Source organism: Carcharodon carcharias, chromosome 15 (genome assembly GCF_017639515.1).
Source record: "Carcharodon carcharias isolate sCarCar2 chromosome 15, sCarCar2.pri, whole genome shotgun sequence".
Classification (NCBI taxonomy): Eukaryota; Metazoa; Chordata; class Chondrichthyes; order Lamniformes; family Lamnidae; genus Carcharodon; species Carcharodon carcharias.
The window spans coordinates 80,209,812-80,221,072 of record NC_054481.1 but is presented as its reverse complement, the minus strand read 5'-3'; the positions used below and the strand labels follow the sequence as shown (position 1 = coordinate 80,221,072).

The 11,261-nt window shown below is 50.3% G+C and overlaps 1 pseudogene; it reads left to right on the top strand.

The window, feature by feature from the left end:
• Positions 1-424: 424 nt before the first annotated feature.
• Positions 425-3,445, top strand: LOC121287930 (annotated as a pseudogene).
• The last annotated feature ends 7,816 nt before the right edge of the window (positions 3,446-11,261 follow it).

Sequence of the window (11,261 nt, the reverse complement as noted above, 5' to 3'; positions counted from 1 at the left end):
CATAACAGCAGCAACAACAGCAGCATTAGCAGCAACAGCAATAACAGGAACAGCAACAACAGCAGCAACAGCAGCAGCAACAACAGCAGCAACTGGAACAGCAACAAGAGCAACAGCAGCAGCAACAGGAACAGCAAAAACAGCAGCAGCAATCGTAGCAGCAGCAGCTGCAACAGCAGCAGCAACAGCAGCAATAGCAACATAAACAGCAGCAATAGGAACAGCATCAACAGCAGCAACTGGAACAGCAACAAGAGCAACAGCAGCAGCAACAGGAACAGCAGCAACCACTTCTGTAGCAACAGCAACAACAGAAGCAACAGCATCAAAAAGAACAGTAACAGCAGCGGCAACAGCAGCAACAGGAACAGGAGCATAACAGCAGCAACAACAGCAGCATTAGCAGCAACAGCAATAACAGGAACAGCAACAACAGCAGCAACAGCAGCAGCAACAACAGCAGCAACTGGAACAGCAACAAGAGCAACAGCAGCAGCAACAGGAACAGCAAAAACAGCAGCAGCAATCGTAGCAGCAGCAGCTGCAACAGCAGCAGCAACAGCAGCAATAGCAACATAAACAGCAGCAATAGGAACAGCATCAACAGCAGCAACAGCAGCAGCAAAAGCAGCAACAGCAGCAGCAACATTCATTAGGAGCAACAACCGCAGCAATCATAGCAGCAGCAACAACAGCAGGAACAGCGACAGGAGCAGCAAAAACAGCAACAGGAACAGCAGGAATAACAGCAGCAAAAAAACTGTAACAGCAACAGCAGCAACAGCAACAGCAGCATAACAGCAGCAACAACAGCAGCAGCAAAAAGAAAAGCGTAAACAGCAACAGCAACAGCAGCAGCAACAGTAGCAACAACAACAGAAACAGCAGCAACAACAGCAGCAACTGGAACAGCAGCAGCAACAACAGCAACAGCAGCAGCAGCAACAACAGCAGCAACAGGAACAGCAGCAGCAGGCAGAGCAACAACAGGAACAGGAACAACAGCAGCAACAGCAATAACAGAAACAGCAACAACAGCAACAGAGGCACGATCAGCAACAGTAACATCAGCAGCAGGAGCAACAGCAAAAGCAGAATGAAAGCAGCAATAGCAACAGCAGCAACGACAGCAGTTGCAACCGCAACAAGAACTGCAAAAAAGCAACAGCAGCAAAAGGAATAGCAGCAGCAGCAGCAACAGCAGCAAGCAACAGTAACAACGGCAGGAGCAGCAGCAGTAACAACAGCGGTAACAGAAATATCAGCAAAAGCAGAAGCAGCAACAGCTTTAGCAGCAACAACAACAGTATCAGCAACAGCAGCAACAGCAATAGAGACAGTAGCCACAGAAGGAGCAGCAGCAGCAACAACAGTAGTAACAGCAATATCAGCAACATCAGCAGCAGCAACAGTGACAGAAGCAACAGCAGGAGCAGAGGCAGCAACAACGGCAGTAACAGGAACATCAGCAATGGGAGCAGCAACAGCAGTAGCAACAACAACAGCAACAGCAGCAATAGGAATATCAACTGCAGCAGGAACAGCAGCAGCAACAGCAACAGCACAACAGGAACAGCAGCAACAGGAATAGCAAATGCAGCAGGAACAGCAGCAGCAGTAGCAAGAACAGCAACAGGAACAGTAGCAACAGGATCAGAAACAACAGCAGCAGTGGCAGCAGAAACAGGAACAGCAAGAACAGCAACAGCAGCAACAACAGCAACAGCAACAGCAACAGTTGCAACAACAGCAACAGCAGGTGCATGAACTTCAATAGAATCAGCAACAGCAACATCAGCAGTAGCAGCAACATCAACAGCAGAATGCAAGCAGCAACAGCAGCAAAAGGAACAGCAACAGCAACAGTAGCAACAGCAGGAGCAGCAGTAGCAACAACAGTAGTAACAGGAATATCAGCAACATCAGCAGCAACAGCAGCAAGAGAAGCAAAAGCAGCAGCAGCAACAGTAGCAACAGCAACAGCGCCAGTAGCAACAGCAGGATCAGAGTCAGCAACAACAATAGTAACAGGAACATCAGCAATGGTAGCAGCAGCAACAGCCTTACCAACAACAGCAGCAATAGCAGCCACGTCAGGAACAGGAACAGGAACAGCAACAGTAACAGCTACAACAGCAACAGGAAATTTAGCAACAGGAACAGCAACAACAGTAGCAACAGCAGCAACAACAGCAGCAACAGGAACAGCAACAGCAGCAGCTACAGCAGCAACAGGATCAGCAACAGCAGCAGCAACAGCAAAAGCAACAGCAGCAACAGCAGCAGCAGTAACAGCACCAATAGCGGCAGCAACGGGAACAGCAGCAACAACAGCAGCAACAGCAGCAAAAATACAGTAACAGCAGCAGCAACAACAGGAACAGCAGCAACAGCATTAGCAGCAACAGGAACAGCAGCAACAACAGCAGCAAGAGCAGCAAAAAGAACATGAACAGCAGCAGCAACAGCAACAGTATCATAACAGCATCAACAACCGCAGCAGCAACAACTGGAACAGCAACAACTGCAGCAACAGGAACAGCAACTACAGCAGCAATAGCATCAGCAATGACAGCATCAGGAACAGCAAAAACAGCAGCAGCATTCGTACCCGCAGCAGCTGCAGCAGCAGCAGCAACAGCAACAGAAACAACAGAAATAGGAACAGCAGCAACAGCAGCAGCAACAGCAGCATCAGGAACAGCAACAGCATTAGGAGCAACAACCACGGCAATAGTAGTAGAAGCAGCAACAGCAACAGCGATAGTAGCAAAAGCAGGAGCAGAGGCAGCAACAACAGCGGTAACAGGAACATCAGCAATGGCAGCTGCAGCAACAGCAGTAGCAGGAACAGCAGCAGCAGCAACAGCAACAGAAACAACAGCAATAGGAACAGCATAAACAGCAGCAACAATAGCAGCAGCAAACAGCAACAACAGGATCAGCAACAACAGCAGCAACAGGAACAGCAAATGGATCAACAGCAGCAGCAACTGGGACAGCTGCACAGCAACAGCATCAGCAGCAACAGCAATTGCAACAGCACCCGCAGCTGGAACAGCAGCAACAGGAACAGCAGCAACAGCAGAAATAGCATCAGCAATAACAGCAACAGGAACAGCAAAAACAGCAGCAGCAATGATAGCAGCAGCAGCTGCAACAGCCGCAGCAGCAACAGCAGCAGCAATAGCAGTAACAGCAGCAACAGGAACAGCAGCAAAAGGAAGAGCAACACCAGCAGGAGCATCAGCAGTAGCAGTGACAGCAGCAGCAACAGAACCAGCAACAGCAATAACAGCTGCAGCAACAGCAACAGCAGCAAAAGCCGCCGTAACAACAGCAGCAACAGCAGCAACATCAGCAACATAAGCCGCAACAGCAGCCACAGCAGCAATAGCAACAGCAACACCAACAACATCAGCAGCAGCAACAGCAAAAGCAGTAGCAGAAATAGCAGCAAACCTGCAGCAGTAGCAACATCAACAGCAGCAGCAGCAGCTACAACAGCAGCAGGAGCAAAAAAAGCAACAGGAGCAGCAAAAGCAGCAACATCAGCAACAGCAGCAGCAGCAACAGCAGTAATAGCAACAGCATCAGCAAGAAAAGCAGCAGCAACAACTGCAGCAACAGTGACAGCAACAGTAGCAACAGCAGGAGCTGCAGCAGCAACAAAAGTCAAAGGAACATCAACAGCAGTAGCATCAGCAACTGCAGCCAAAGGAACAGCAACAGCAGTAGCATCAGCCACAGCAGCAACAGCAACAGCTTTAACAGCAACAGCAGGAGCTGCGTCAGCAAGAACAGCAGTAACAGGAATATCAGCAACAGCAGCAACAGCAACAGCTTTACCATCAACAGCAGGAGCAGTGTCAGCAACAACAGCAGTAACAGGAATATCAGAAATTGCAGCAACAGCAGCTACAACAACTGCAGCAGCAGCAAAAACAGCAACAACAGCAGCAGCAAACTCAGCAACAGCAGCAACAGCAGCAGCAGGAGCAGCAACCACTACTGCAGCAGTAGCAACAGCAATAGCAATAGCCGCTACAGAAGCAGGTACACCAACAGCAATATCAGCAGCAGCAACATGAACAGCAGTAGCAGGAACAACAACATCAGCAGCAATGGCAGCCGCAGCAGCAAAAGCACCAGCAACACCAACAATATCAGCAGCAGCAACAGCAACAACAGTAGCAGAAATAGCAGCAAAACTGCAGCAGTAGCAACATCAACAGCAGCAACAGCAGCTACAAGAGCAGCAGCAGCAAAAACAGCAACAGGAGCAGCAAAAGCAGCAACATCAGTGACAGCAGCAACGGCAACAGCAGTAGTAGCAACAGGAGCAGCAACAAAAGCAGCAGTAACAGCAGCAACAGCAACAGCATCAGCAAGAGAAGCAGCAGCAACAACTGCAGCAACAGTAACAGCAACGTAGCAACAGCAGGAGCTGCAGCAGCAACAAAAGTCAAAGGAACAGCAACAGCAGTAGCATCAGCAACAGCAGCCAAAGGAACAGCACAGCAGTAGCATCAGCAAGAGCAGCAACAGCAACAGCTTTACCAACAACAGCAAGAGCAGCATCAGCAAGAACAGCAGTAACAGGAATATCAGTAACAGCAGCAGCAGCAACAGCTTTACCATCAACAGCAGGAGCAGTGGCAGCAACAACAGCAGTAACAGGAATATCAGAAATTGCAGCAACAGCAGCTACAACAACTGCAGCAGCAGCAAAAACAGCAACAACAGCAGCAGCAAACACAACTGCAGCAGTAGCAACAGCAACAGCGTTAGCCACTACAGAAGCAGGTACAGCAACAGCAATATCAGCAGCAGCTCCGTGAACAGCGGTAACAGGAACAGCAACATCAGCAGCAACAGCGACAGAAACAGCAATAGCAGCAACAGTAGCAACAGCAGCTGCAACAACAGCAGAAGCAACAGCAGCAACAGGATCAGCAACAGCAGCAGCCATAGCAACAGCAGCAACAAAAGCAGCAGAAACACCAGCAAACCTGCCGCAGCAGCAACAGCAACAGCCAGTGCAACAGCAGCAATAACAGCAGCAGAAACACCAGCAAACCTGCCGCAGCAGCAACATCAACAGGACCAGCAACAGCAGTAGCAACAGCAGCAGCAAATGCAACAGTAGCAAAATCATCAGAAACAGCAGCAGGAACAGCAGCAACAACAGCAGCAGCAACAGCAGCAGCCATAGCAACAGCAGCAACAACAGCAGCAGAAACACCAGCAAACCTGCCGCAGTGGCAACATCAACAGCAGCAGCAACAGCAACAGTGGCAACAGCAGCAGCAACAGCAGCAGCAATAACAGCTGCAGCAACAGCAACAGCAGCCACAGCAACGTCAACTGGAGCAACATGAACAGCAGCTGCAGGAACAGCAACAGCAGCACCAGCAACAAGAACAATAGCAACAGCAGGAGCAGTGGCAGCAACAGCAGCAACATCAGCAACAGCAGCAACAGAAACAGCAGTAGCAGCAACATTAGCAACAGCAGCTGCAACAACAGCAGCAACAGAAACAGCAGCAACAGGATCAGCAAACAGCAACAGCAACAGCAGCAGCAGCAACAGCAGCAGTAACAGCAGGAGCAACACCAACAGTAGCAACTGCAGCTGCAACAGCAGCAGCAGCAACATCAGCAGCAGCAACAGCAACAGCAACAACAGCAGCCACAACTGCAGCAGCAGCAGCAACAGCAACACCAGCAGCAACTGCAGCACCTTCAGCAGTAACAACAGCAGCAGGAGCAGCAAAATCAACAGCAACACCAGCAAAATCAGCAGCAGCAACAGCAACAGCATCAGCAAGAACAGCAGCAGCAACAACAACAGTAATGGCAACAGTAGCAACAGCAGGAGCTGCAGCAGCAACAGCAGCTGAAGGAACAGCAACAGCAGTAGCATCAACAACAGGAGCCAAAGGAACAGCAACAGCAGTAGCATCAGCAACAGCAGCAACAGCAACAGCTTTACCAGCAACAGCAGGAGCAGCATCAGCAAGAACAGCAGTAACAGGAATATCAGCACCAGCAGCAGCGGCAACAGCTTTACCAGCAAAAGGAGGAGCAGCGGCAGCAACAGCATCAGTAATAGGATCATCAGCAACAGCAGCAGCCCAACACCAGCAGAAACAGCAGCAACAACTGCAGCAGCAGCAGCAACAGCAACACAACCAGCAACTGCAGCTGCATCAGCAGCAACAACAGCAGCTAGAGCAGCAAATGCAACAGCAACACCAGCAGCATCAGCTGCAGCAACAGAGGCAACCATAGCAACAACAGCAACAGCAGCAGCAACATCAGCAACAGGAACAGCAAAAACAGCAATAGCAACAGCAGCAACAGCAACAGCACAGCATAGCCAGCAACATCAGGAGCAGCGGCAGCAACAACAGCAGTAACAGGAATATCAGCAACAGAGGCAGCAGCAACAGCTTTACCAGCAACAGGAGGAGCAGCGGCAGCAACAGCATCAGTAATAGGATCATCAGCAACAGCAGCAGCCCAACAGCAGCAGAAACAGAAGCAACAACAACTGCAGCAGCAGCAGGAACAGCAACAGCGATAGCCGCTACAGAAGCAGTTACAGCAACAGCAAAAACAGCTTCAGCAACACCACCAGCAACACTAACAGCACCAATAGCAACAGCAGCATCAAAAGCAAGAGCAGAAAAATCACCAGCAACAACAACAGCAACAACTGCCACAACAGCAGCAACAGCAGCCGCAACAACAGCAAGAGGATCAGCAACAGCAACAGCAGCAGCAACAACAGGAGCAACAGCAACAGTAGCAAGTGCAGCAGCAACAGCAACATCAGCACCAGCAACAGCAACAGCACAGGAGCAACAACATCAGTAATAGGATCATGAGCAACAGCAAAAGCCGCAACAGCAGCTGCAACAACAACTGCAGCAGCAGCTGCAACAGCAACAGCAGCAGCCGCAACAGCAACAGCAACAAAACGAACTGCAGCAGCAAAAACAACTGCAGCAGCAGCAACAGCAACACCAGCAGCAACTGCTGCTGCTTCAGCAACAACAGCAGCAAGAGCAGCAAATGCAACAGCAACACCAGCAAGATCAGCAGCAACAACAGCAGCAACAGCTGCCGCAACAGCAGCAGCAACAGCAGCAACAGGAACAGCAAGAACAGCAACAGCAATAGCAACAGCAGCATCAGCAGCAGCAGCAGAAACACCAACAAACCTGCCACAGCAGCAACATCAAGAGGAGCAACATGAACAGCAGCAGCACGAACAGCAACAGCAGCAGCAGCGATATCAGCAGCAGCAACAGCAACAACACAGGAGCAGCAGTAGAAGCAAGAACTTCAGTAATAGGATCATCAGCAACAGCAACAGCCGCAAAAGCAGCAGAAACAACTGCAGCTGCAGCTGGAACAGCAACAGCAGCAGCCGCAAAAGCAGCAGCAGCAAAAACAACTGCAGCAGCAGCAGCAGCAACAGCAACACCAGCAGCAACTGCAGCTGCTTCAGCAGCAACAACAACAGCAAGAGCAGCAAACGCAACAGCAACAGCAGCAACATCAGCAGCAACAACAGCAACAGCATCAGCAAAAACAGCAGCAGCAACAACAGTAACAGCAGCAGTTGCAACAGCAGGAGAAGCAGCAGCAACAAGAGCCAAAGGAACAGCAACAGCCGTAGCATCAGCAACAGCAGCAGCAGCAACAGCTTTACCAGCAACAGGAGGAGCAGCGGCAGCAACAGCATCAGTAATAGGATCATCAGCAACAGCAGCAGCCCAACACCAGCAGAAACAGCAGCAACAACAACTGCAGCAGCAGCAGGAACAGCAACAGCGATACCCGCTACAGAAGCAGGTACAGCAACAGCAAAAACAACTTTAGCAACACCACCAGCAACACTAACAGCATCAATAGCAACAGCAGCATCAAAAGCAAGAGCAGAAAAATCAGCAGCAACAACAACAGCAACAACTGCCACAACAGCAGTAACAGCAGCAGCAACAGCAGCAACAGGAACAGCAAGAACAGTAACAGCAGCAGCAATAGCAGCAACAGGATCAGCAACAGCAACAGCAACAACAGGAGCAACAGCAACAGTAGCAAGTGCAGCAGCAAAAGCAGCATCAGCAACATCAGGAGCAGCAACAGCAACAGCACAGGAGCAACAACCTCAGTAATAGGATCATGAGCAACAGCAACAGCCGCAACAGCAGCAGAAACAACAACTGCAGCAGCAGCTGCAACAGCAACAGCAGCAGCAGCAGCAGCAACAGCAACTGCAGCAAAAACAACTGCAGCAGCAAAAACAACTGCAGCAGCAGCAGCAACAGCAGCACCAGCAGCAACAGCAGCTGCTTCAGCAACAACAGCAGCAAGAGCAGCAAACGCAACAGCAACACCAGCAACATCAGCAGCAACAACAGCAACAGCATCAGCAAAAACAGCAGCAGCAACAACAGTAACAGCAGCAGTAGCAACAGCAGGAGCTGCAGCAGCAACAACAGCCAAAGGAACAGCAACAGCAGTAGCATCAGCAACAGCAGCCAAAGGAACAGCAACAGCAGTAGCATCAGCAACAGCAGCAACAGCATTAGCAGCAACAGCAGGAGCAGCGTCAGCAAGAACAGCAGTAACAGGAAGATCAGCAACAGCAGCAGCAACAGCATTAGCAGGAACAGGAGGAGCAGCGGCAGCAACAACATCAGTAATAGGATCATCAGCAACAGCAACAGCAGCAGCAACTGCAGCTGCTTCAGCAGCAACAACAGCAGCAAGAGCAGCAAATGCAACTGCAACACCAGCAACATCAGCAGCAGCAATAGAAGCAGACATAGCAACAACAGCAACAGCAGCAACAACAGCAACAGGAACAGGAAAAACAGCAATAGCAACAGCAGCAACAGCAGCAGCAGCAAAAGGAACAGCAACCGCAGCCACAGCAGCAACGGCAGCAGCAACAGCAGCAGCAACAGCACTACCAGCAACAGCAACTGCATTACCAGCATCAGCAGGAGCAGCAGCTTCAAAAACAGCAGTAACAGGAATATCAGCAACAGCATCAACAGCAGCTACAACAACTGCAGCAGCAACAAAAACAGCAGCAGCAACATCAGCAACTGTATCAACAGAAACCACAGCAGCAGCAGCAAAAGCAAAAGCAACACCAGCAACATCAACAGCAGCAACAACGCAGCAGGAAAAACAGCAATAGCAACAAGAGCAGCAACAGCAGGAGCTGCAGCAGCAACAACAGTAAGAGCAGCATAATCAGCAGCAACAGCAACAGCAACAGCAACAACAGCCGCAGCAACAGCAGCAGCAAAAGCAACAGCAACAGCAGCAGCAAAAGCTGCAACAGGAACAGCAACAACAGCAGGAATAGCAGCAGCCATAGCAACAACAGCAACAACAGCATCAGAAACACCAGCAAACATGCTGCAGCAGCAACATCAACAGCAGCAGCAACAACAACAGCGGCAACAGAAGCAGCAACAGCAGCAGCAAAGGCAACAGAAACAGTAATAACAGCTGCACCATGAGAAACAGCAACAGCAGCAACAGTAACATCAACAGTAGCAACAGCAGGAACAGTGGCAGCAACAGCAGATACCTCAGCAACAGCAGCAACAGAAACAGCAGTAGCAGCAACAACAGCAAGAGCAGCTGCAACATCAGCAGCAGCCGCAACAGCAGCAGCAGCAAAACCAACTGCAGCAGCAACAGCAGAAGCAAAAGCAACAGTAGCAAAATCATCAGCAACAGCTGCAGCAACAGCAGCAACAATAGCAGCAGCAGCAACAACAGAAGCAGCCATAGCAACAACAGCAGCAGAAACACCAGCAAAGCTGCTGCAGTAGCAACATCAACAGCAGCAGCAACAGCAACAGCAGCAACAGCAACAGCAGCAGCAACAGCAGCAGCAAAAGCTGCAACAGGAAGAGCAACAACAGCAGCAAAAGAAGCAACAGTATCAGCAACAGGCAGCAGCAACAGCAGCAGCAAAAGCAACAGTAGCAAAATCATCATCAGCAGCAGCAACAGCAACAGCAAAGGCAGCAGCAGCAGCAGCAACAGTAGCAGCCATAGCAACAACAGCAACAAAAGCAGCAGAAACACTAGCAAACCTGCCGCAGCAGCAACATCAACAGCAGCAGCAACAGCAACAGCGGCAACAGCATCAGCAACAGCAGCAGCATAGGCAACAGCAACAACAATAACAGTTGCAACAACAGCAACAGCAACAGCAGCAACAGCAACATCAAAAGGAGCAACATGAACAGCAGCAACAAGAACAGTAACAGCAGCAGCAACAACAGGAACAGTAGCAACAGCAGGAGCAGTGGCAGCAACAGCAGCAACATCAGCAACAGCAGCAGCAACAGCAGCAGCAGCAACATCAGCAGCAGCAACAGCAACAGCAGCTGCCGCAACAGCAGCAGCAGCCAGGAAAACTACAGCAGCAACAGCAGCAGCAAAAACAACAGTAGCAAAATCATCAGCAACAGCAGCAGCAACAGCAGCAGCAACAGCAGCAGCAAAAGCAACAGTAGCAAAATCATCAGCAAAAGCAGCAGGAAGAGCAGCAACAACAGCAGCAGCAACAGCAACAGCAACAGCAGCAGCAGCAACAACAGCAGCCATAGCAACAGCAGCAACAACACCAACAGAAACACCAGCAAACCTGCTGCAGCAGCAACATCAACAACAGCAGCAACAGCAACAGCGGCAACAGCAGCAGCAACAGCAGCAGCAATAACAGCTGCAGCAACAGCAACAGCAACATCAACAACAGCAGCAACAGAAACAGCAGTAGCAGCAACAGTAGCAACAGCAGCTGCAACCAGAGCAGCAGCAACATTAGCAACTGCAGCAGCAACAGCAGCAGCCACAACTGCAGCAGGAGCAAAAACAACAGCAGCAGCAGCAGCAACAGCAGCACCAGCAGCAACTGCAGCACCTTCAGCAGTAACAACAGCAGCAGGAGCAGCAAAATCAACAGCAACACCAGCAAAATCAGCAGCAGCAACAGCATCAGCAAGAACAGCAGCAGCAACAACAGCAGCAACAGTAACAGCAACAGTAGCAACAGCTGGATCTGCAGCAGCAACAAGAGCCAAAGGAACAGCAACAGCAGCAGCATCAGCAACAGCAGCAGCAGCAACCGCTTTAGGAGCAACAGCTGGAGCAGCGTCAGCAAGGACAGCAGTAATAGGAATATCAGCAGCAACAGCAGCAGCAACAGCTTTACC